The sequence below is a fragment of the Amblyomma americanum genome, chromosome 7, assembly GCF_052857255.1.
Source record: "Amblyomma americanum isolate KBUSLIRL-KWMA chromosome 7, ASM5285725v1, whole genome shotgun sequence".
Lineage (NCBI taxonomy): Eukaryota > Metazoa > Arthropoda > Arachnida > Ixodida > Ixodidae > Amblyomma > Amblyomma americanum.
This window is the reverse complement of record NC_135503.1, coordinates 45,853,068-45,879,151: the sequence shown is the minus strand read 5'-3', so window position 1 is coordinate 45,879,151 and position 26,084 is coordinate 45,853,068. Positions and strand designations below refer to the sequence as shown.

Genomic DNA, 26,084 nt, shown 5'->3' with positions numbered 1-26,084 from the left:
TGCGGTTTCCGTAAATGTCCGATAAGTTCTTTCTTAAGGGTTGGGAATGTGAGTGGACGGGACACGGAATCGGCTATTTAGAGCTAGACAGAAAAGACAGCTGTACAGATTGTACAGAGGGAGTATGTAATTAGCGAACGGCGCCGACAAGGCCAGCCGGCGATAGCTTTCTTTACTGCAGGCTGGTGCACGGTGCCGGAATCTAAATTAGTTCCTTCCTTGTCTCTTTCCGCACTCAGGAGTGTATATCCAGCGTTTCTGTAACGTCGCTACTCCAAACTCACCCGTTCGAACGTTACACTTCGCTGAAAACAGCCGAAGCGTAGTACAGCGACTTGGGCTTTATGTGCGAAACGGTCCGCGTTATAGAGATTCGCTAACTTTGCGTGAGGAGCCTCAGGTGCAGCAGTAAGTCGAAGAACGCTCCGGAATCTCTATATATCATTTTTCACTCCATTCCCCCTGTCTTAAATAAAAAAGCTAGGATAAAAAAAAAAGTCTCCTGGCTATAGCACTCCAGTTCTGCAAGTTTGTAACATAATCGGAGTTCGTGCTGTCGGCAGTTTCTATAGCTGTGTCTAGGATCTATGAATGCGTGTACACAGCCAAAGACCGCTCGTATACAGTTGCGGTGCGAAATTGCGAATACCACTTTTCTGTTGCGCTTTGTACGACAGATAGGCGTCTCTCTCTCTCTATCAATGAGCGCGCACAATGTGTGTGCATGCACATTCTCGGTTGTTCTGTGAATGCTGCTCAAATAGTGGCAACACGTGACCGGAAGAGCTGCAACGAATATCTCCGTATATCGTCTTATAAGAGCGCCGGCGTACTTGCGGAAAGAGCTTTGTGCGCGTTGCGTGTGGTATTCAAGGGAGGAAAAAAACCCTTCATCCGCATCGAGTGGCTAACCTTTCATACGTTCGCGCACTCCGAGATGCTCAAAAAGAGAAGCAAATGTTCTGAGAGGGCCAGGAAGTGTATGCCACGCGGCATAATTCGCATGAATGCGCCCCTCTGATGCGAAGTTACATTTCCGAAATGGGAGAAAAATTCGACGTGGGCGACGTACTACTCCGCATCGAGTCGGTGTTCGCAGCGTTATCCGTCGTTACCATTTTCGTGAAGCAATTTTCTTGTATGCAGAGTGCCCGTTGAAGTATATACCGAGCATGCGTCCCAACGTATCAGAACGTACGGGTTTCCCTTTATCGAATATGGGTGAATCAGCTCCCTCTTGAAATATACGCGACTGTCAAATCCCGAAACCTGTGCCGAAATTTCAGCAACGTTCTTTTACGGATTAAGAGGTCGCACAAATAACTCATTATACTCAAAGAACTACTCGCCGTGGCTAGCAATAAGTCGGGCGTATATCAAGGTGAATATTAGATACACACTCTGCGTTGGGTGAATGCACCATGGTTTTCTCCAGCTATTTCTCCGTGACCCGCACATGGAAAGTATAGGCTCGATGAAAAGTGTAACGATGTAATCCAGCTTAATATGCTTATAGCTGGCTTACGCATATTACAACGGTTCTCCATCAGCACCATTTATTGTTACATCCGCCTCTGGGGAGCGTTGATCACGAATGGTCGGCTCACAGACCGTCGGCCAATCATTATCCATGCATTCGGCGTTTGCGACAGGTAGCTAGAGGGTGGAGTATAACGCAACACGCGATATGTTCCCCGTAAGACATACCGGTGTGTTTGTGGATTGTAACTCATTCTTTTTTTTATTATTCGATCACTTATTAACATCGCTGCATTCGATGTTCAAGTGCGCACGTGTAATGCATGTGAACATGCTGTAGCGCAGACAGAACTATATGAGTGTGGTTTACCCATTGCACGAACGGCAACGCGTGCCAATTATTCCCGTACGTGCTACGCAACGACCAACGTACGTGCAGCGCATGCGCAATGTTACTATATATATACACACGCTGTTGTGGTACTACTATACATGCACAAGCACAAGCAAGGTTGCACAAGCGACCTCAACGCGTAACGAGCTCTCGCCACAGCTGTCGGGACGCAGACTTAGAAACAAATGCGTGCTCGGGCAAGCCACTTCGTATGTATTCGTTTATGCATATATATATTCAAGGTACCCCTTAAAGCCTTTCTCTGATAATTAATGTATTTACATCATACGCCACCCGTTGGAGATGCTCATAAGGAAAATAAACTTGCTTCATGGTGTCAAAGGTTATCGCACATTCCACCGTAGCCTATGAGACACGTGATGGTAGATGGCTCGGGAACTTTTTATACCGACTGGGGTCCGCCTAATGAGCTAACGAAGAGCACAACGCAGGCGGAAGTTTTTTTTTTTTTTCGCATTTCGCCCCGACCGAAATGCGGCCGCTGCACTCGAACTCACAACCTAACGCTTTGCAGCTAAATATTTCGCCTCCCGCTCTATGCCTTAGCTGTAAATGGATGACGTCATTGTGGGCGGAGTATTTAGTTAGTGGTACCAAGTTTGGGAGGTATTAGAAGTGGTTCAAATGAAAGCGTATATTCTAACTGACAGCCATTAATAGAAAAATGGAAGACAAGCGGTTCGCAGAAAGAGCGGTTTTCCTGAGCCTTTATTTGTTTTACTCCATCTTTCTAAACCCCTCATCGCCGCCCTTCCTTTTGCATCTCTTTTGTTTACGTACTTTCCTTGCCTGCATCTGCGTCAACGCTCGCTCTGAGACGCTTACGTAAGCTATAAATATACGTACGAGTCAGGAAACGAGACTGGCTCGTCCATTGTCCGCATAAATGGCGCGGCGACACTTTGCCCCACAAACGACGCGCGGAGAATTCCCTCTTTTGTCCATACTTCTTTCTTTTTCTCTTCCTCTCTCTTTCTTGCTTTCACTTCTCATCTTTCGTCATTTCTCTCTCGCTCATTCTCCGCGCATCCTCCGCTTGGTTCTCGTGCACCTCGGCCCACACACAAAGCACGTTGCTTCTCTCAGATTCAGATGGTGTGTAGCGTTTTATTTTTGCTTTTTTTTTTGCCATCCAGCCATGCGCTTGCGGGTTTCTGTTTCATATTTCTCCTTCTTTACTTTGACAGACCCGCACTGCGCGCCCATTCGCTCACTTTCGTTGGACGTCCTCCGTCGCCCACGTAGTAATAAACTGCCTGTTTGGGTTTCACTCGCTTGGCTGGGGACATGCAGCGCGCCCACACCAAAATAATAGGGGCCCCCATCTCTTGTACGCTGTCGCCGAAAGCTTTATCCGAGGATCCTCTCAATAAAGAAGGCTTCGCAGTCAAGCGGGCAGGGAGCCGAGGTGACGATGTAGTCTAGGGGCGTGGTCACGTATGTGTACGCACTCAACTTGTGAGGGTGTGAGTCTCTTGAGCCACTGTTCGGAGCCCCTAGCCAGGAACGAGTTAAAAGCGCTTGTTTTGTGGGTTCTTAGGCCGAATAATGATGTGATAAAACCACGCATATAAATTCGGTGCGGGCCATTTCCGTGGATGGTGCCACCAATCCGGTTCAAATTTGCAGGACAATATTTACTACCCAGTACCATGTCCCGCTACCTAGTTGAAGATCGAGGAAAACAGTAAAAAAAAGAATAAAAACGAAAGCAAGACGTTTCACCGCTGCACTGAGATGTATTGGGAACGTACGAGTTGTTGCGGTGAAGCACAGTCCTCATATGTACAGTGAAAAGTACTTGGCAATGCCGTGACCGGATATGGCCTTTATACTACAGGTTTTGATGGCCTCTGTATGAGCGCCGGTTGAGGTGTATAAACGATATTCGTATGCGTATGACTCAGAGAGCAGGCGGAAATGACACTGAAGACGTTCGTCTGCCCTGCGTCTCATTGCACACGCTTTAATGGTTATAAAGCAAAAACCATGATCGAAAAGGATAACCTGATCGCCCAATCCAAATAATAATAATAATAATAATAATAATAATAATAATAATAATAATAATAATAATAATAATAATAATAATAATAATAATAATAATAATAATAATAATAATAATAATTTTGGGGGGGAACGGAAATGGCGCAGTATCTGTCTCATATATCGTTGGACACCTGAACCGCGCCGTCAAGGAAGGGATAAAGGAGGGAGTGAAAGAAAAAAGGAAGAAGGAAGTGCCGTAGTGGAGGGCTCCGGAATAATTTCGACCACCTGGGGATCTTTAACGTGCACTGACATCGCACAGCACACGGGCGCCTTAGCGTTTTTCCTCCATAAAAACGCAGCCGACGCGGTCGGTTTCGAACCCGGGTGCTCCGGATCAGTAGCCGAGCGCCCTAACCACTGAGCCACCGCGGCGGGGCAAGTAAAGTTTGAGTTTTCCGTCCACTTTGACAAGAGTGACCCTTGTAGCTGGCTATTACGCTCACACCTCTCGCTGTCACACTTATATCGCATGAGATACCGCATGTGCGGAAAGCTTACTCGTGGCTGGGCGGCGCCTTTATTAATGAGTAATTATACCCCTTTACTTGCGCCTTAACGCCGCGCTTTGGTGGCTGGCGACAGCTCTAATCAACCACTTCAAGCTAGATTTTTTGTGCCTTCATATTTTGTCCGCAACAAGCGGTTTACGGCACACATCTCTTGCTTGGCCTTCATTGCTGAGAGAAGTGGAAGTAAATAGCAAACTTCATATCCCGTTAAGATTTTTAAAACGGGGCCCTTCCAGTCACTGCCTGAGTCGTCTGTGAGAGCACATTGTTAGCAAGAGTCAACATATACACTTTGAGGCCTGCTTGTCGAGTTGCGTGCTGTTTGGGTACTGCTCGCCTTCGCTATTCCCCTCGCTACATAACTTTAATCCAATCGGGACAGTTTCACCCCTTGCCAGAAAAAGTTAAAAATGAAGGGTATACAGGTCAGTACTTTAGGAACGGTGTTGCAACAACAATAAATCCGTAAAAGGTATTAAGCTTATTCCCTCAAATAGTAACTGCATGATTATCAGCCATATGCAGCTTATGTTCCCTCAGGTTAACCGTTAGTAGTGAAGGTTATGTGCGGCAGTTACTCCTATTTTAGTTGTTCGGCTTGAGTGCTCATTCGCCTTGCGCTTGATGCCGAGTTATACACAAGAAAATATTTGTTCCGCGTTTGTTTGGTGCGTTTTTTATGTTTGGGTCATCGCCATGATGATCATCATATTTTATTTTCATTATGAGATGCATGTGCACACTGAAAGATCACTATTATAACAGGAGGAGGTCCCTAGTGTACAGCACACCTGATTTTATGCCGATCGATACTTTCTTGGGTGCAGCCAAACTCTGGCTTTTATTATGCACGCTGTTTACATCTCGTGTGATCTGCAGCCGTAAAACAGCGCGCACCTCTTCTGCCAAGTCGTCCGTTGAGGTCAGACAGACATGATAATCTCACGCATACTGACAAGCCGCGAAAGGCGACAGCGAGCCTATACGCCCTGAGGCTGCCGCGGCAATGGTACAGCAGTAGCTTAGCCCGAGCTGCGGAACCTTTCGCCAAAGAATGCGCGATCAGCACGCCTCGTAAAACAAAAAAAAAAGATGGCCCGTGTCCAGCTGGCTCGCGCCCGCGTGAGCTTTCGCGCTTGCCGCAAAGAACGTGACGCCTCCGCAGCTGCGTGTCTTTGCTCTTCTTCGAACGGAATTCGCTTGCTTCCCCTCTTTCCCCTTACTTTATTTCCTCCTCCTCCTCCTCCTCCTCCTCCTCCTCCTCCTCCTCCTCCTCCTCCTCCTCCTCTTTCTCCTGTCCGGTCGGCGTTTTATTGGCCATTGTTTTGCCGCCGCGAATTCTGTGGGAGAATATACGATTGCGCCTCACAGTAAAGTAAAGGTTTACAAGCAGTTCCGATGATGTGATCTGGCTACGTTGTTGGAAGTTGTGCGCTCGAGGTGATTGCAGTATACCTTATCGGTAACTAGTTTAGGTGCTTAGTGTTAATAGCTTTTCAGTGACCCGCACAGTTATTACTTAACTGCGCTTAAATGCAATAATTTTATAAAGTTTGTTTTCAAACACCGAACAAATTAGACATGTGCTGGCTGATCACTTAAGAAAAAAAACTACTCGTTACATTTGCAGGTAACCGGATCTCAGGTTTTGCTTACTGGTAAGGTCCAACTTCACGTCCTCACTGATTTTAAGCTGCATGCACCTCCAACATTCTGTGCCCATGACTTGGCCGTACCTGCGGTTAATTAACGACCGACCTTCTTCCAAATCGCAAACGTTACCGAGGCAGACCACGCCTCCCCGCGGTTTCGCGGACGTGCATAAGCTAAGCCTAACCGCTTCGAACACTTGACAAAGAAGAATTGACACTTTCCCGTTTCACTAACAAAAGCACTGGCTCTGTTGAGCTCGCGTGAGCTTGTTTTTTGCTTCTAAAGAGAACTCCTTTACGCTGACGTATCTCCGCTCAATTAAAAGAAAAGAGAAACGGGAGATTCTGCTGCGCATGCTTCGAAAATGGTAAACAGACGCGCAGCGCGCTGTCGTCAGCGTATGCGCGCGCGCCGATAGCGCCGATAGCAACAGGCGGCAAATGTCTCGCTTGGCCTTGGCTGTAACCTCGTACATAAACTCGGGCAAACTAGCACTAGTCACGTTATTCGACGCGGGCATGCCGAAGTGGCGGGGGGGGGGGGGGGGGTTGCTTACCAGTTACGGCTCCGCCTCTCAGCAGCGCTTCCGTTCCGTCTCGTTTGATGTGGACATTCAAACAGCCTCAATCAGCACTCGCCGTGTCGTCTGCTCGCCGCCGCCATTGTGCGCATTGTATCACGATCGGCTGCAATCTATAAAACGCCATTCAATACCCGCTTCACCCAGCGCAGCTGCCGACTTCCGGCCTGGTATCGGGAGGGGCGACGTGCGCGTCTGGGCTTTTGATGCTGCGAAGGAAATTCGATGCGACGTCTCTTACCCAATGCTTCGCAAGGGCCCCGCGCTTGGGCACGCTGACTGGTGCAAGATTTAAAGCTCCGCAAAGTGAAGATCTTCTGCTGCTCAAGGCTCGGTGAAGGACTGTTAGAAACAGAATATATATATATATATATATATATATATATATATATATATATATATATATATATATATATATATATATATATATATATATATATATATATATATATATATATATATATATATATATATATATATATATATATATATATATTAGCAGACGAGGTAAAGGAAATGAGGGGCTCGTTTGACAAACATATTAAGAAAGCAAACAGTCACCGAAACCAAGGGGCATAGGGGAATGTTTTTAATTTTTTTTTATTTGTAGTGCCAATCAATTGGTTTAAACGAAATTACTTATAAAGCAGCAGAAAAAGCAACCATGCCGCCGGTGGGATCCGAACCCACGACCTCCGAATATCTCAAGGTTCGCTTACACGCAGTAAACATAAATACCCACGAAAGCAGCAGATTGGACAGCCGTCGCCGTAGCTCAGTTGGTAAGAGCACCGGACGAGATATTCGGAGGTCGTGGGTTCGGATCCCACCGGCGGCATGGTTGTTTTTTCTGCTGCTTTATAAGTAATTTCCTTTAAACCAATTGATTGGCACTACAAATGTAAAAAGAATTAAAAACATTCCCCTATGCCCCTTGGTTTCGGTAACTGTTGGCTTCCTTTATATATATATATATATATATATATATATATATATATATATATATATATATATATATATATATATATATATATATATATATATATATATATATATATATATATATAGGTGTGTGTGTGTGTGTGTGTGTGTGTGTGTGTGTGTGTGTAATAGTATATAATAGTATATGCCGAAATAAGGCTGCTGTCTCTGCGATTACGTTACTGTGAGTCCGAATACTTCCAAAACTCAAGAGGCGAGAATGTCAGCGCGGCGATGTATGGCAGTAATTCCAATGTGAGGAGTCACATTGTGGAATAAAATAAAACATTTAATAAGTATGGCAACTAGAGCTTTCTTTATACAGCGGTATCATACAAACGATTGTTACGCATTGCCGCCTCTAAATTTAGCGACGTTCTCCCGAGTTGTAAACCAGCCGCGCCTTCCGTCCAGCATCGGTAGCCAGTGTATTTCTTCGACTTTAATCTTCTTCTAGCTGTGTGTTGATTGCTGTGTGTTGATTGCGGTATTCATAAAGTAAATGATTACGTAAATAAATAAATGCATGTGGCTACGTGTGGTTGGTATACAGTGAACGATTTATACGACGCACCACTGACGACTTGAAAAGGATATTCATAAGCCGAGTACGTGTGAATGGCATAGCCACAGTGGGTTTATACTGACTCAGAATATTATCAGTAAACATGAACAGCGACGCCGCGAACCCCTGCCGCGGTGGCTCAGTGGTTAGGGCGCTCGGCTACTGATCCGGAGTTCCCGGGTTCGAACCCGACCGCGGCGGCTGCGTTTCTATATATGGAGGAAAAACGCTAAGGCGCCCGTGTGCTGTGCGATATCAGCGCACGTTAAAGATTCCCATTTGGTCGAAATTATTCCGGAGCCCTCCACTACGGCACCTCTTCTTTCACTCCCTCCTTTATCCCTTCCATTACGGCGCGGTTCAGGTGTCCAACGATATTTGAGACAGATACTGCGCCATTTCACCCCCAAAACCAATTATTATTACGCCGCGAAGGGACCTGTTCGAGTTGAAGGCGAGGTTCGCGTTCAACGACCACTCTATACTGAGCGTGGCTGGCAGCCTGGTATACCGCGGTGTGTCAGTCCTTTCCTTTTCAACTTTTCTTTGAAATCCGCTGATTACATTCCCCGAAGCTACTTCTCGCCAGCGTTCACTTTTCCCTGTGGCATCTCCTCCTCCGGCGACCTGTTCCGTGAGCTGTGCGCGGGGCTTGGCTGGATTCCAACGCCGCCGCTGCGGCACACGCCTTGACCGCCTTTCGGGACTTTTCCTCCACGAGCGGGGCTGTTCCTCGTATATGCCGAGAGCAGACGTCGTCTTCGCGCGGGACACTACATCGCTGAGATCATCATCATAATAATTATCGTCGTAAGCATCATCATTATCAATTCCACTCTAAAGGGCCGCTATTTAGGAACTGCATGAGAAGAGCGGGGGGAGGAGGGGGGGACAGAACAAGATAATTGAAGAAATTACACGATATAACGCAGATTAACACAATGCGATAAGACAAGTAGTATTAAGATCATGTGCAGGCAATCCTGCACATTCATACAAGGTTACCTCTGTTGTACCTGCACCCACTAACAAAAGTTATTCGTGGGTTGCCCCGAATTCACAGTGGTCACCGTGTTTGAGATCAGAAGCGCGGCGGAAACCTGCGCGTCTTTCTACCCTCTCATATATCCGCCTGTTGCTTCCTGCACTCAATCATGATGCCCGTGACACCATGTGAAAACCGTCCAACTCCCCAGCTCCGCACTTTCTTTCAAGCTTCATTTTCTGGCTGCAATGACAAAGTTGTTGCTAGCCTTTACTGCTTAGGCTGTGACTCGGTTAAGCGCTGAAGTCAAAAAGTACATCAAAGGTTGGTTAGCTGTACTGCTTTTGAAGGTCATAGTGTACGAAGGGAGTGTGTTACTTCTGCTCGCGAGTCTACTGTCAGCGTCGAATGAAACGCGAACTAGAGAATTGAAACGCAAACAGCAAAACTCGAAGGTAATTACACAAGCGATGCAGAATACTAGAGCGGTTGATTTTCACATTAAAAACGTAAACAGCGTTCTTTACGTCTTCGAGGTGAAAATCAACCGCCGTGTCAATAGGCCATGTCTGTATTTGCTCTCCATCCGCTAGTATTTTTCATTGTTCGTGCTCGTGTTTCAGCTGTTTTGTTCGCGTTTCATTCGGCACTGATGGTATACAGTAATGGACGAAAGCTTGCGAGATGCAGATTCGAGAAAAAAAAGTTTATCGTGGCGCTGTCGGGCACAGCAGATCATTGAAATGCGTAGAAACAAGAGGAGACATACGTGTTCCATCTGATAGAAGAACAGTGCAATCTGCCTGTCTAGAGAGGCAACGCGAAAACGATTTTTTTTTCCTCAAATCCGCACCCCGCACACTTTTGTCCTTGACTATAGATATCCTTCAGAATGTGCTCCTAGGTCTTTCAAACAGCACAAAGGATTATACAGAGTCCGAACTTAATTAAACTCACTACACTAGAACGTGCGCAACACTGGCATGTTCAGTTCATATCAGTTTCTTAATTGATCACCACCAGCAGTTCATCATCAGCCGCAGAAATGGGCGATATTTAGAGGTATTGTTTCGCTGCTATCGTGATGCTATTCGTATCTAATAAAATGACGTCATTTTTCCTTAGACGGGAAACGTACCGAGGTCAGGAGCCCGATTATAGGTCAATTATCTCCGTCAAGGATATTTTCCTCTAACCAGAGTATATTTTTAGAGGTTGCATAATACTCGACTGTATTACGCGCTCGACGTAGTGTTTTCGCCAACACTTGCCATGGCTGTTCACCAGCGGTGCATCCGTGTCTCGTGACGCAGACAGAAAAAACCGCGGACTGTCTCGTCATTCGTGCCACATATGTCGCTAATTGCGCTGCTCCTTTCGACGCTACCGTGCATGATGTCGTCGACGACGCGGACAGAGTCAAGCGCCTTCGCTCGCAAATTCATTCACTCAAGGCTATAGCCGGCGCACACGCCCTCAGGCAGCTCATTTAACGGCGCTGTTAAAAAGTTACTCGCAGCTTCAGCCGCGGCAGCCCTGTATACGCCGAGGGCAAAGACGCGCTTTCCCAATTGCTGTAGTTCCTCTCGATAGAGCCGCCGTTAACTAAAGTACAGGGCAGGAATTGACGAAGAAGCTCTCTCCACTCATGGGAACGATTCACGTAAAGCTCTCCCAGTTAGGCTTGTCATTTAGTAACGAGAGGTTTTCGTTCTTCCAACATTTTCTTTCTGGCTTGTTCTGTCCGAAGGCCGAGTTCATTAAGACATAAATCCGGCGCGCCAGTATAGGGTCTACAATGTTACATTTGCTATTCGCTCTTGCAAAATTCAACTCTGTCCTTTGTTTGGCTGGCGCCGGCTACGTGAAGCGCATGGTCCTAGTGAGACGTATAGAGATTTATTCGTATTTGTAGACCTTTCCTTTGGCTGCTAATGAACAATATTAGCATACTTGAGACATACTATAGAGCGTTGCCTGCTACTTAAGCGCAGTGGCCAGATGGGGACGCGGGCACCTGCCATTCTGCATGTGCGGCTGACACCACGCTGCGCGATAGTACGTTAGTACGCCTCCCTTACAGTAAATATCGCTAACAGCAGTTACACCCTAAACACGAATACGCCTGTATGGGAGTAAAAAAGGGAGTGATTATCCTGTAACACGGGCAGTGCGCTAGAAGACAGCTTACTGCCCTGTTACTCCTTTCTTGTTAGAGGGTACATTTATGTCACTACGTTTATTTCCTTGTACGTCTATCCCCCTATACGCGTGTAATTTAAATGTTCTTAAGGAAGGAAAAAGAAAAGTTGATTGCCGTCGCTAGATGCAAGCCATAAGATCGCCACCTGTCCACGGACCCCAGGGAGATTACATACCAATCAACTGAACCAAATTAAGTTCATTATGCCGAGCTGTGTGGAAGTGGGCTTAGTTTAGCGCCGACCCACTGATATATATATATATATATAGTGGAAGCAGTCAGGGTTGCTCAACGGGCCAGTGAAAACTTGCACAGTGAAAAGGTCACAACTGGTTCGATTATCTAGGTTTATTCACCAACGGTTTCAGATGGTGGACCGTCCTTCATCAGGGTAACGTGTATATATATATATATATATATATATATATATATATATATATATATATATATATATATATATATATATATATATATATATATATATATATATATATATATATATTATAGCTGCGGCGGCTGAAAATATATATATATATATATATATATATATATATATATATATATATATATATATATATATATATATATATATATATATTATAGCTGCGGCGGCTGAAAATTATTCCAAGAAATGATTGGACATCCCTATCTCGCGCGCCCAATCAGTCCTTCGTTCTGCGTGGAATACGCATGCACGGCGCGTGCCGGCGCAGCGCGAGCGGTTTTTCTCTCATTTTCTGCGGCCAGCTCTTCGGGATTCAGACATGCACTGAGGAAAGCCGAAAGATTGCTGCACCCGTGAAGGAAGTCGTTGCGGCTCGTTATGGTCTCCCCCCCCCCCCCCCCCCCCCCCCCGCCCCTATTTTTTCCTCCTCGTCTTGCTGCTAATGCAAGCTTGACTCCTTGCTGCCCCCGTCGTACGCAGGAGGAGAGATTCGGTACAGCGCATAGCCGCGCTGCTGCTCTCTGCGCTGACCTTCCGTCGGCGGAAGACGCTCGTCGCGTCAAGCAAGTTTTGCTCGGGGATTATGCGCACGAACCTGCCGGTTCGTCGTCACACATAATTGCTGGAGCCTCAGCTAAATTAGAGATGAGTGAGGGACATGACTTTTAAATGCGCTCGTATAAGGGCACCATGTCTATAGTATCCAGCTTGTGCCGCATGGAAAACTTGCCTACTAAGGAGCGAGAAAGAGAGAGAGAGAGGAGAGGAATAATCGGGGAGGAATGAAGAGCGAAGTAAAGAGATATGTGTTTGTTTTGGTTAAGACCTAGTTTAAACTCGCGCTCGTCGAAACACTGCGTGCTATTTTTTTCTGGATCTTTATTTTCGACCCATTGCGCTGCTGTGGTTCCTAGACTAATTCGTAATTCTAATGCCCGAATTACGAAAGGATCGGAGAAGAGAATCATTGCTTCCACGTTATGCTAGCTAATGTATGCCCCGCGTTAGAAAGCCAATTAAGCTACTTTGTTATTCTTCAATGATTAGACCTAAACTCGAATATACTTGCATAGTGTGGGACCCGTATACTAAATCTAACGTAAAAAAACTTGAAAGAATACAGAGAAGAGCAGTAAGGTTTATTTTTAATAAATTTGCAAGGACTGACTCTCCAACCACTTTAATGGAGATTAATAAAATTAAGCCACTTGAACATCGGAGAAGAAAGCTTAGGTTAGAATTTATTTCTCTCTTATTACATAACAAACTTGGTTTGGATCCCTCATCTAATCATGCCTAACGTGGGCACCAACCAGATAAACTCGTCAACATCATCCATATTCGCTAGAACAGACACAAGTTTTCGTTCTTTCCACGTACAATAACAGATTGGAATCAGCTAATTAAACAATTGTCCCGTGGGTTTTAACCAACTATTGCTATATTGTGTTGTTTTTGAATTGTTGCGTTTTTTTGTGGCTTGAATGACTTGTTCGCCCACCCTGCTTGGACTCAGTGTCCGTAGTATTTTGTAAATAAATAAATATCAAAATTTCGTTGGAACCACTGGAATTTTGAGAAATCGGTCTCTCGCCAGTTAGCAACAATTAACATTTGGCCTATCCCCCGCCCATATTAAACTCACCACAGAAGAAGCCACATTCTGGAGGCCAATACAGACCTTCTCTAATCCCTAATCCGCACTTGTACAGCCTCATTCACCTTTCCAGATACCACCCCACCTGTCCCAGGTGCAAAGGTAAGTCCTCGCTCTTCCACATTTCGCGGGAATGCACGAGAAAACCATGCACTTAAGAACGTCACGGACATTGGAGCAGTGGGAGGTAGCCCTGATTAGTAATTGTCTGGAGAGCCAGCGTCAGAGCATCCGACGGGTACAGAAATCAGCCTATATAGTTTTATCTCTTTCTGTCTATTTTCACACCGCTCTCTGACAGTGACGCAAAACACTTTGACAGGAAAGCGTTGGATGCTGAGAACATGCCGACATCAAATTTAGGATGCAAGCTTCATGTAATAAATGAGTAAATTATGTACAAACGGTATGTTGCGGACGTGTGCCGCACTGAGCAGTAAAGGGTTAAGTTCCAAAAATGTACTCTAACGTTTGAACAAGTTAAACAAATGTCGCAGGGCCATTTTCTTTCCGCCTTCCATATTTTTTTTCCCTGTTAGTCTTGCTTGGTACTCTGCATGGAACTGTCGTTCACACACTTTGCCAAAATGCAAAAAAATAGTAAGAAAAAATGAAAAGGAGGAACTTTTTTCACAGTCTTGCACAACCGTGTGTCAGCGGGCGGTCGACGTGTTTCATACTCCGCGAGCAAGTTTTCTATATATGCATTAGAGAAACTTCTTCCCGGTAATGTTTTGATGCTCGAGCCAAGTAGGACCGAAAACATCCACTTCTCTTCCTCCTTTGAAAATTTCGACCATTATTCAAGATGCATTGAATCATGCGCATTTTTTTCCCTTTTTTCGGCTTTAGATTTATGTTGCACTTAGTTCACATATATGAGAGAATCCGACAAAAATGCCCTACTCCTCCATCAGCGTGGAATAAAAGTTTTCGGTTATTCTGCTTTACCTTATAATTTTTTTCTTGGTTGGATTGGCCGAAAAATTTCTTGAACTGTGCCAAGATACGTAAAGAAAACAACCCCGCAAAGATGCCTTGAAGCGTGACGATTGAGAATCTATAAAAAAGAAAACATTGTTTTATATTTCTTGAGCTGCATTTGATTTCTTCGCCGCACTATACGAAATTACCTGAGCATTAGTTTCTGCGGAGCATGACTACGCTTCTGCGTAAGTGCAGTTTTTTTTAATTGGTTTTGAGGGGAAAGGAAATGGCTCAGTATCTGTCTCATATATCGTTGGACACCCGAACCGCGTCGTAAGGGAAGGGATAAAGGAGGGAGTGAAAGAAGAAAGAAGAGGTGCCGTAGTGGAGGGCTCCGGAATAATTTCGACCACCTGGGGATCAGTGCAGTTGTCTTCGGTTTCGGTTCCTGCATACTGGACAGACGGGATTGACTAAAGATTAGAATCTTTGCGCTCTCTTCTAGAAGTACTACGACGCACTACCATACGTACATAAATGCATAACATCGCAAACAAGGAGACATCAAGGTTTTCTAAATACTACCGCTTGTTTTCGATTTCAAACGTAAGAATAAAGACTTTAATATTGCAGGTTGTAAATAATAAAGGGCTTCAAATTTGGCGAGAAGTGCTGGATGTATCCAACCATGCTGTAAAAGCTGGGCAAGATCCGCGGCATAAATGAGGGATTAAATTATCATCAAAAACAAATATCGAAGCCGAAGGTAACAGTATGTTATATCCTATTCAGGGTAGTCGCTACGTCATTTCGCCAGCCAACCTTTGTGAAGGAAAGCACCTTTGGTTTTTCCTTTTCCTAATGTGTTCTACCATCGTTTTGCAGCCTGCCATGTTGAGCATGTGATTTTCATTGTAATACCCTTCCAAGGATGTGTGGTTTTATGCAGCTATGTCCGGAGTTTTGAAGATAGTCTTATCGTCCTCAATAAAACACACTATGACGCCCGTCGCTGTGGGCCTGGTTACTGCCACTTCAAAAGACGTATAATAGCTTCGTGACAATGTCAGCCATTACGTCATAGCTAGTCACTTTGGCGAAGTCTTTTTTTCCGGTGCCCGCGTCGGTGTTACTCACACCAACCTGAAAGGCGGAGGGGGGACGAATAAACTGCATTATGTCCTGCATAATTATCCACCTTTCTAACATTATCCTAGTCACAACTAGTCGAATAACACAGAGAAAAAACACGGCGTTCTGTCTGCGCTTTGAATGAGCTGACGGTACCTGAAAGGGGCTTTGAATGGAAGAAATCTGCCAGACAGGCACGTCCACTGCGTGACTCACGTGCCTGCATACACAGGACTAACCTGTGCACCCTGTGGACACCCTTCTGTGTAGACTGTGTGTGTTCCAGTGTCATCGCCAGATGATTATCCTTGATCGCATGTCAGAGGAATGGACAAAAAGTACGGTGGGGCAGCCTAAGAAGAATGTAAACAATTACGCCCCTGCCTGTGCCAAGGGGAATGGACAAGCTGACATCTCCAGCAACATCAGATAGTCTCACGAATAACACCCTCGTTGGGTTGAGCGTGTGAGTTTTTGGTTGTATCACTATGCCGGCAGGGCGCTCTGTTCTGCCGAGCAAATGCTCCCCACAACTGTAATTCCAAATGCCCCGTACAGCTTCCTAAGGAAGCCAGCTCCGCCAAGTGGTCCCACTGGACGCGCGTTCGGCCGTTACGCGTCCTTCCCGTGTCCTTCCCTGCACTCGCGGCGCGCGGTCGCGTCTGCCCGCTTCGACCACTCTCCATCCTCCTCTCCAGCATCCTCCACGCTTTCTCTTCCTCTTGTTCTCGCGATTGCGCTGCCACCGCTACAGCTGGGGGAGGGGGGGGGGGGGGGGAGCTCCTTTAGCTCGAGGCCACCGCTGTGCTGGCCGAAGAAACGGGTGCCGCCGGTTAACGAGTCACGCACCCGCTCCTGTAAGTTCGCCCGGCGTGCGTTCGGGAAGGACGGTGTCAATGACGCCGCGCTCACTGCACGGCCCGACCTCAAGACGGTGCTTGGGCGCAGTGAATCACTGTCGGAGAAAGACAAAGAAGAGATGGGGGCGAAGAGGAGCTTGCGGGCGACTTCACGCCGACCATACAGTGAAGCCTGCTCGTGCACGTTCAACGCTACGGATATATATATATATATATATATATATATATATATATATATATATATATATATATATATATATATATATATATATATATATATATATATATATATATATACAAATCAATCGCCTGAAACGTCTGCAGATATGAGCGGACGCAAATACCTGCTTCATCCGTTGCCTTGAGAGCCAACTCTGTAATACATTTCCCCGCCAAGCACGCGTGCACCATAAGCCTTATTGCTGCCGACTCTATAGCAGTACGCAGGATAAGGGCATGACTGGACAGTGTTTGCCCAGCCAGGGCGACCGACGAGACCGAACCGAGGCGGCAACCACGAACACGCGCAACTTAGGTACAGGGACGTGTACAACACGGTCCATTCTTAGAGGGAACATCTAATTCGTATTCAAGCTAGTATAACAGCAGTTTTTATACACTGCGAAAGAAAAGTGACATAGACATTACGCCTCAGGCGGATATCCTCCGCAGAAGGATGACTGCACTTCAGAACAAATTCGAGCACGCAGACGGGGCTGACATACGAATTAGGTGTTCTATTTAAGTGTGTGACTGTTCTGCGTTATATCTTTCGCGAGTACGGCACTGCCTTTGTGTGTTACCGACGCTTTGCGCATACCGAAGCAGGCCTATTTCCAGCTCTTCCAGTGTTGTAGGCCTAGCCCGTTCGTCCGTTTGTTCGTGTGCCAGTGCGCAGCCTTTGTGAAAAATGCACAGCTCACTGCGTTCGTTTCTGGGCCGTTTTACACAGCCAGCACAGCACATGTATCTTTCGAAGGTGTGAGGCGCAAAGCCCGCGGGCTGCATTTTGACAAGCGCTGCACATTCGAACGTGCATACGAGAGTCACGCATTCAGTCTTTATAATAATAATAATAATAATAATAATAATAATTGGTTTTGGGGGGAAATGAAATGGCGCAGTATCTGTCGCATATATCGTTGGACACCTGAACCGCGCCGTAAGGGAAGGGATAAAGGATGGAGTGAAAGAAGAAAGGAAGAATAGGTGCCGTAGTGGAGGGCTCCGGAATAATTTCGACCACCTGGGGATCTTTAACGTGCACTGACATCGCACAGCACACGGGCGCCTTAGCGTTTTTCTCCATAAAAACGCAGCCGCCGCGGTCGGGTTCGAACCCGGGAACTCCGGATCAGTAGTCGAGCGCCCTAACCACTGAGCCACCGCGGCGGGGCCAGTCTTTATGTCTTGTTTTCATTTATTTCAACCCAAAAAGCAGCCGGACGCGGCCATATTTTTGTGCTTGTCAGTGCTTCGATCTCAAGGATCTAGAGATCTGTATAAACAAAATGGCTTTCCTCAACCTGCTCGATCGCATAAGAACGCCAGGAAAACGTCCCACTCTGCTGCGCTGCATTCAACTTTAAATGTTTACAGGGAAGCAAATGCGACATCACGCGAAACTCTGAATGCCCGTGGCGTTGTTACACCGCATTGAATGTAGTGGCTGGGCGTTGAGTGAGGAACGTATATACAATTCAATCTGTTCCTCGCTACGGGGCGCCTATTCATGGGGCGGAGCGCCCGGGCAGCAGTAAGTGCTCGGGAAACAGGCGCCTCGAGGCTGAGAGATACAAGGGGCCGGTCGGTCCTATTGTGTGTGCACCGTAGGACAGCAACGGAGCGGCGCACTTCCTGCATTGGAATGTAAACAATATGCTTAATTTCAGGTAGACACATCCCGGGACTCGCCCTACGCTCTTTATCATGCATGTCTTTATCTGAATTATCTTTATCTCTTTTTGTATCTGTTATCTTGATTCATGCACTTTACATGCTTGCGCCACGCTTGCACTAATTGAGGAACGTAGATTGAGACTAGATATCTCGGAGTAACAACGCGAGCCTTATCTGGATTAAATGAACGCGGAGCGCTCTTTGCCTGTGATGCAAACGCTGGCACCACATAAAGCCGTTCATTTTGTATGCTCACAGTAGGACGTTGAAGAGGATACCAGGTAAGGAAATTAAAGCATACAGCGCGAATACAACGCGAATAAGCACTCTAGTATTTAAATACACGGTAATGAACAAAAATTACAAAAGGCGGTACATTTATTGGTCACTCAGCTGTAGATTAGTCGCTACACGTTTTCGGCAAGTTAGAATTGGCTATAGGTGAACTTAAAGCTAGCAAAGGACTGTGGGAGAAGCTACGGTTAACTCTGAAAGCTTGGTTTAAACAATACGCAGTGCGCACTTGTACTACATCGCAGAAGTCAATGGTGATGTCCCTTTCCTATTTTGAGATACGTGTGCGTAATCTTCACTCCTCCGAATGTATAAGCTCGGACAGAACACAACAAGCAGATAACATGTCTGCCTCGTTGAGTCGTTGTCATTCGTATGCACCTCTGACCTTTCCGTTCCAAATCAGCGTTGCCAAGAGGCTATATGTAATACTTTCTTCAGCGCGCTATCCAGTGATGGATTGCACACCCCCTTGTCAATGCGCTGAGCTTCGGAGTGATTCCTTGCATGTTGTTCTTTGCTCGTCGCTGCCACATCCATCTGGCTCACGTCTTGTGCTACGAAGTGGCTTGTTCAACTTTCAGCTGGATTACGGAGTTTTTCTCGGGCACACATTGGCGGAGCTGAGAACAGCTCAGATATCAGCTTTCCGCAGATTTTCTTCCCCGGAAAAGCTATACACGCTGGGCCGTTTGGAGGACGCGATTTGTCTGCTGACCTAAATCATTTTCTCGAACAAGGGTTTTATCGTGGCCGCAGCCTGTTTCGATCATTATATCCGCTCGTATACATACAGCATTTACTTTCTTCTTTAGCGCAGGCGCGAAAGCTATCGGGCCGTCATTAACTCGCTTGATCGCGCGCGCACACACAGACACCCACTGGAGTTAACCAACTCACTGCTCCATAGGTTGTTGATACGGATCACTTTTGCCACGCTATCTGTTACGTTCATATCGCGCAGTTTCATCGTGTGCATACCCAGCTTACTCCGAGGCTCGGCTCAGCTCGCACAGTATATGCTTTTTCTCCTTCCGAAGAAACCGCTGCTAACGTGACGTCACGAGCTCTGCTCCGTACGTCGTACGGTATAAAGGACATGGAAAGAGCGGATAAATGTCATACATTTAGCGGAAAACAGTCTACGAAACAAATACAGTGTGCGTCATGCTTAAAGGGAACCCGAGAGAAGATTAAACCGGTTCTTGACGCGCAGAAGAGCAAGTTGCACCGCGAAGCAGAAGCGCGGCTTCAGGCTCGTCCTCTCGAGTTCTCTGCGCATGCGCCAGTTTCCGCGGCCACGCGTTGCCGTGTTCCCCCTAAGTATGGCGCATATACTCCACGCTCCGAGGTATTTATGCCAGCTTGACGTCACAAAGTACTGCCGTGAGCTCGTGTGTCGTTTTACAGCTGGGCAATTAAGCTGAACGAACAAACATTGGTACGAGCATGATTACCATATTGACAGCACTGCAATAAAGAATGTTTTTTTTGTGAACTTCTTAATTCTCTGCTTTCAGCGCACGTTTATACTTCGCTTTTGTGGAGGTATATTCTCTCGAAAATATCGCAAGCAGTACGGAATATTTGAAATACAGGGTGGCATAGGTGGGCCTGCTTGATATAACCTGTAATTATGTGTCTTCGGTATATATGCCCGCCGCGGTGGCTCCCTGTGGCTTTGACGTTACGCTTTGGTGTTCAAACCCCGCGTTTGTTGGCGTGTTGCATCCTGTGCGCGGAGATTTCGGTGCACCTTAAGGAGCACTATAGGGAGTCGAAATTAATTCGGGGCCGTAACCAATACTCTGGGAAATAAGGCCGGCCTAATAATACTCCCACTTGGACGAGCCTTATTGCCCGGAGCCGTGAAAATCCATTACGTCACGTATACACTGCCTAAATTGGCGACCAGCAATAGAACAGAAACATTAGCTGCACATATGCTGTCGAGAGGGATGTTCCGAATGATGTAACGCGTTTTTTGAGGAGCAATACTGGCGTTAGCCGCACGCGTGGTTTTAAGTGCTCGATCGTAATAACTTAACCACGTGATCCCCTCGCATATATCGCCTCGGTCAGGCGTCGTGAGTCGTCCACGCAAGCATACCGCGACCGCACGACGATCACGGCGCCCGTGTAACGGGACCCCGCGAAGCAGCCACCGCCGCTAAGGCCACCATGACCCCGATCGTGCGAGCCGCGCATTCCAGCCGCCGTCCGCGAAGTCGTGGCTCGCCCTTGAAACCGCTTGCTCATCGCCCCGTCCACTGGCCGCAGCGCCCGCCGAGCGAACAAGCCAGCCACGGATACCGTATTAAAGCGAATTTAAGCATAGCCCTTTAAAGCCGGTGACATCGGGTCCCTGCTGGAAGAACGCTGCCGCTTAAAAAAAATTATAACGAGTTTCTGTTGCCTCTCAGTAGAGATACATCGAGAGCCCACTAATGTCAGTAGGAGTTATTGACAAGGGTATATTTATCAGAATTCAAGCATCCATAAATGTTGTGCAAAATACAAACAGCAGTAAGAAGTACACAGTTATAACGTATATATACAAAATGCATTTTACACATCGTATACCCTTTATCGTGGGTGTAAGTGGCCAAGCCTTTCATGTCTTTGGCCCCAGGACGCAAGTGATGCCACTATCAGTGGCTGCGGTAATCTACGAAGATAAATGGAGACAACCTAAAGTCCCCCAGAAGCAAATGGTATTGACTGAGATAGCAGAGTAACGCGTAGAAACAGTCGAGTGTGTCGTTGGGCATGACCGGTTTGAGTATTTAGTGTCGGAATATGCTCCGCGTACTTTGCACTGCGGATGTACAGGGCCCTGTCGAAACGCAGTTGCATGCCTATATGGCATATGTTGGGGCTACGGTTAACCTCGTTAAAACGAAGTAGAAGGGGCCCGGCCACTACTTCGTTATAGCCGTAGCTTCGTTATAGCCCGTGTTGACCGAGCTTCCAAAGGGAATCGTCATTACTGCGTTATATCCATAATTCGTTATAAACCGTTTCGTTATAACGAGTTTCGACTGTATATACTTATATACTTTAGGTAGTCGTGGAGGATATCGTCATGCAGGAAGATGAGCAGTCTCCAGCTGCTCTAATAAATGTCCGTCAGCCGTATGGAGAGCTCTTCAGTGGCTGAAAGTCCAGTTTACTCCAATATTCTTGTGCTTGAGGTCTTTGTTTCTGCGCACGTGCACGTCAGCGGCCGGCGTGGAACATCTCAGACATGTGCTCTAGAAGTTCCTCTGAATTACAGGCTTACTAAATCCGCGTTGATGCGGTATGCGCAAGCGGTCATCGGCATCGCGAGCTAGCGAACGCTATAGCGTCCGTGGTGCTCTTCAGTATGCGATCACGTTGCGGCTTGCTGCCCGCCTTCTTGCACGTGCTATACACGCTGCAACACCGCGCTTTCATCTGTATTCTGGACGAGCAGCGGTGAAGTGGGAGGTCTGGAATATATAGACTCGGGGTCAGCGCTGCATGCGGAGCTTGTATGGGACGCGTGCGATCCATGCGGCGCGGGATTATATGCTGGTGGGAACCACGTGGTCTCGCACGCGCCTCTTTCCTGCTTTCGTCGGCCGTGCACCGTACTTGTTATGCAAGCAAACTGCGAAAAAGCACACTTCTTTACACGCTGTGTACGAATTACGGTGTATTAATTGCGTGCAGAGCGGTGGCGTCTAAAGAGGCGAAAGAATAAGTTCGCGCACGATGCACCAGGTGGTGCTTGAACCTGGCTTTCTGTAAAGCTTTCTGTTAGCGTTCTAGCTGGCTTTCTGTAGTGTTCCTACATATGCTGCCCTGCGGGTGCATATAGAGGAACACTAGCTTACTGTTAGCTTTCTGTAGAGTCATTGCGAAAATTTTTCAGTGACTCCAGATTTCTGTAGGGTGCATCGATGCAGCTTCCTGTAGCGAGGCACCCTAGCCTTCTGGGCCCACATTTTCCAAGAGCAGGCCATAGTATATACATATAGTGCTGTGTAGTACGTAAAGTTGCGCACAGATTAGCCGCCGCCGTGGCTCAGTGGTTATGGCGCTTGGCTGCTGACCCAAAGACCCGGGTTCGATCCCTGCTACGGCAGTCGCATTTCGATGGAGGCGTAATGATAGTGGTCAGTGTGCTGTGCGATGTCAGTGCACGTTAAAGAACCCCAGGTGGTCGAAATTATCCGAATTTCTCCACTACGGCGTCCCTCATAGCCCGAGTCGCTTTGGGACTTCAAAACACCCAGTAAGCCGAAGCAAACCAAACCACACCATAGCCAGGTTACCGTATCCGCGAACTTTGCTTCTCAGTACTCCTCTCTGCTCGCTGGCTTGAACCTAATTTTATTGCACATTCCTGTTTTTGGTTTTCGTTTTTTTTTCGCACACTTGCCATATAGGCATAATGGTTTGATCTACGAACAAGCAGGCTTTCGCAATCAACCGACAAGATATGTTCTCGCCTGCGTATATTCCTTAGACTGCTATTAACTGCCGCCGCCCGCAGTACAGTTCAGTGCGTGTACAAGTATATTCTTGTGCGTATGTGACATTTCGCGCTCTGCAATTTATTCCGTCAGCCTTCAGCTTCATCTCGATAGACTTAACTTTCACTGCCGTCAGCGCTCGATCAGCGCCTGCTCGAGCTGGGCTTCGCTTTTGTAACGCGTCTTATTTCCCTCGTCAAACGAGTAACGCTACTGTTTCTCTTATCTGCTCCACGTAGTACATTCCGTGGGCCTCGGTCTGTGTTAGGCGGTTTGCGACATGTCCGCTGCGCACTTGTCACGGGAAGTGAGTCACCACCAACTTCCGCAAGATGTGCGCGCAGGAAACGCGTGTGAGAACAGCGCTAATAACTGCGGTGCGTCCGTTCTCTTCCACCCGCCGATTTTTACGCTGAGAGCAACCTAATTATTTTCCATTGGCCGCAGAGGTGTCTATATTCTCGATTCCGTTTGCACTGAAATGTCTTGACCGAGTAAAAAAAAAAAGTGACAATGGGCTTTAGAGTTCTACACGCTCAAGCCTCAAACAGCAACAAACAGTAAAAACAGTAGCAGCAGCGGCTACAGCAAGTCGGCTACGTCGAGTCGGCTACGTCGAGTCGGCTACAGGGAGTCGGCTACGTCGAGTCGGCTACGTCGAGTCGGCTACGTCGAGTCGGCTACGTCGAGTCGGCTACGTCAAGCCGGCTACGTCAAGCCAGCTACGGAAGGTCGGCTAGACCAAGTCGGCTACGGAAAGTTGTCAACAGGAAGTTGGCAACAGCAAGTTGGCAACAGCAAGACTGCTTAAGCAAGTCGGCTTCAGCAAGTCGGCTATAGCAAGTCGGATACAGTAAGTCGGCTGCGGAAAGTCGGCTCCAACAAGCCTTGCAGCAGCAAGTAGGCTACAACAAGTCAACTACAGCAACAACAGCACACCGCCCGCTTCCAACAAACGCGGCCGCTCGCCAAACTATGCCTCGTATACATTATAAAAGTACCGCATACGGTTATCGCTGTAAAAAAAGAAAATAAGTGGGGGTTTCATTGACACTCCGTCGGCTTCAGTAACTATGCATCGCTTAATGTGTCCGTATGTAATACATGTGCATGTAGGTACATACATACACAGTATGGGTGCCTTGTGTTCGTACGTATCAGTGACTTTTCGCAACCTTTCTGGGCTTCCGTATGTGCATTGCTGCCAGCTGTCTCAAGGGTTACTGTACTTTAATAAATCGCGGAGAAACGAACGCTATCGTAATAGCCGTGCTGAAACTACTTCAGAGTTGAGGGTCAACGCTACCTGGAGTGTTCTCCTCCTCTGACTGACAACGACGTCTTGTATCGAGACCTCGATGCCGTCCCGTTACCCGCTTTTCTTTTTGTTTTAGATTGTAATGTTTCCGATTATCACATCAACAGCTATGTGGGAAACTAAAAGAAATGTCAATAATAAAGGCATTTCTTTTTAAATCACGAGGTCCTGAGGCGGGTTTCGGATTAGCTCAGACATCCCTATCGACTTTTTAAACTCGCACTTGAGCCAGAAAAAAGTAAAAACAATTGTAATTTTCGAAAACACAACTAGAAGCGTCTAGAAGCATTCTGACTACACTTTGTTGTTAATGTGCTTTCTCAAGTTGTGTCTGGTTTTTCTTTGGAGTGAGCTGCATACGAATTTCGCATTTCGGCCCCATCGAAATGTCACCGTTGGGGCTGCAGCTGCCAAACGTGACCTTTTCTCACTACGCGCGAGGACGCCGTAAATGCTTAACCATTTTCAGCGGGTAGCGCTACTACTAATCTATTTTCACGTCTCCGAACAAGGAGACATGCCTTCAAGTCGGTGGCTCCACTGGTACGCAAACTTCGCCGTGAGCTGAGCGATTAATATTCCTGCAATCAGCCCGGCCCACGCCTCCATCTTGTGTTCACCGAGCATACCGGCACACAGGCGGATTAGTCGTAGTGCGTACATAGGTACAAGACACCCGGCATACCGTCACTCGTGCAACGACACAGCGGAGTGGTGAAACGGCGTTCGTTCTTCGGCTGGTCTTTACATGAGCCACCTTGCACTCCAGTGCAAAGCAAGTGGGACAGAAGACGCCATTCATGGCATTTTTTCATTGCGGCCAGTCGGCTGCTAGCAGCCATCACTTATACTACATCATTCGTTTTGCCTCCTTGGTCGTATACTCGGTCAGTTCAAAGGCAGCCGGAGTAAAGCGAAGTGCCACCGTCGCGAAAGTTGATTCGTCATCAACTATTTTTGTCTCCGCGCTTTCAGTTGCGATTGCTTCCGGAAGCTCCTATAAACTGTGCCTTTCGTGACTTATTGTCGCGCCGACAGCAAACGCCACCAACTCGGCGCCTCTGCTCGTCAAACTTGCTACTTTAACAGTGTCATTTATCAATTCTAGAGGGCGCCGCAAGAGTGTGCTCGGGGTACCGTGGGTTATGGTTGGCTGAGCGATATCATACGGCGCATACGACGCGCCTTCTGCCACTTCCACCATCCAGACAGCGACGTCGAGGGAAAGGGGGGGAAGCGACGTTCGTTGTTTTGGCTCGTTTTTAGATGATCTGCGTGGGCGCGCGGCGGTTTCGAGAAAGGCGCGTGAGTCACCGCCGCCGCGACTGCTAGCACGCACATGCGATGCGGAGCGCGCGAAAGATTCCGCCAGCCGCGCGGTTGAAACATGGGCGCACGCGCGCGCAGGCATGCCTGCGTGAAGCGTCGGCGGGAACGCGGATCTACGGGGTGTGTCATATGCGCGGTTACGTGAGAGCTAAAAAGGGGTTTTCGCTGTAATCCCACGCCGCGCTACACTTCGTCTGCGCCGAGACCTTGCGCGGGAATTCAGATTGCAACCGCGCTAACACCCGCCGCGGTGGCTTAGTGGTTAGAGCGCTCGGCTACTGATCCGGAGTTCCCGGGTTC

The 26,084-nt window shown here is 47.2% G+C and overlaps 1 protein-coding gene and 1 non-coding gene across 3 annotated transcripts in view; both read left to right on the top strand.

Annotated features, from left to right (window-relative positions):
* Moe (moesin) overlaps nucleotides 1-26,084 on the top strand; it is a 125,342-nt gene that overhangs the window by 55,296 nt on the left and 43,962 nt on the right. The window lies entirely within an intron of this gene.
* TRNAS-AGA (transfer RNA serine (anticodon AGA)) lies at nucleotides 7,453-7,526 on the top strand. The gene has a single exon. It is a non-coding gene; the product is annotated as a tRNA-Ser (tRNA).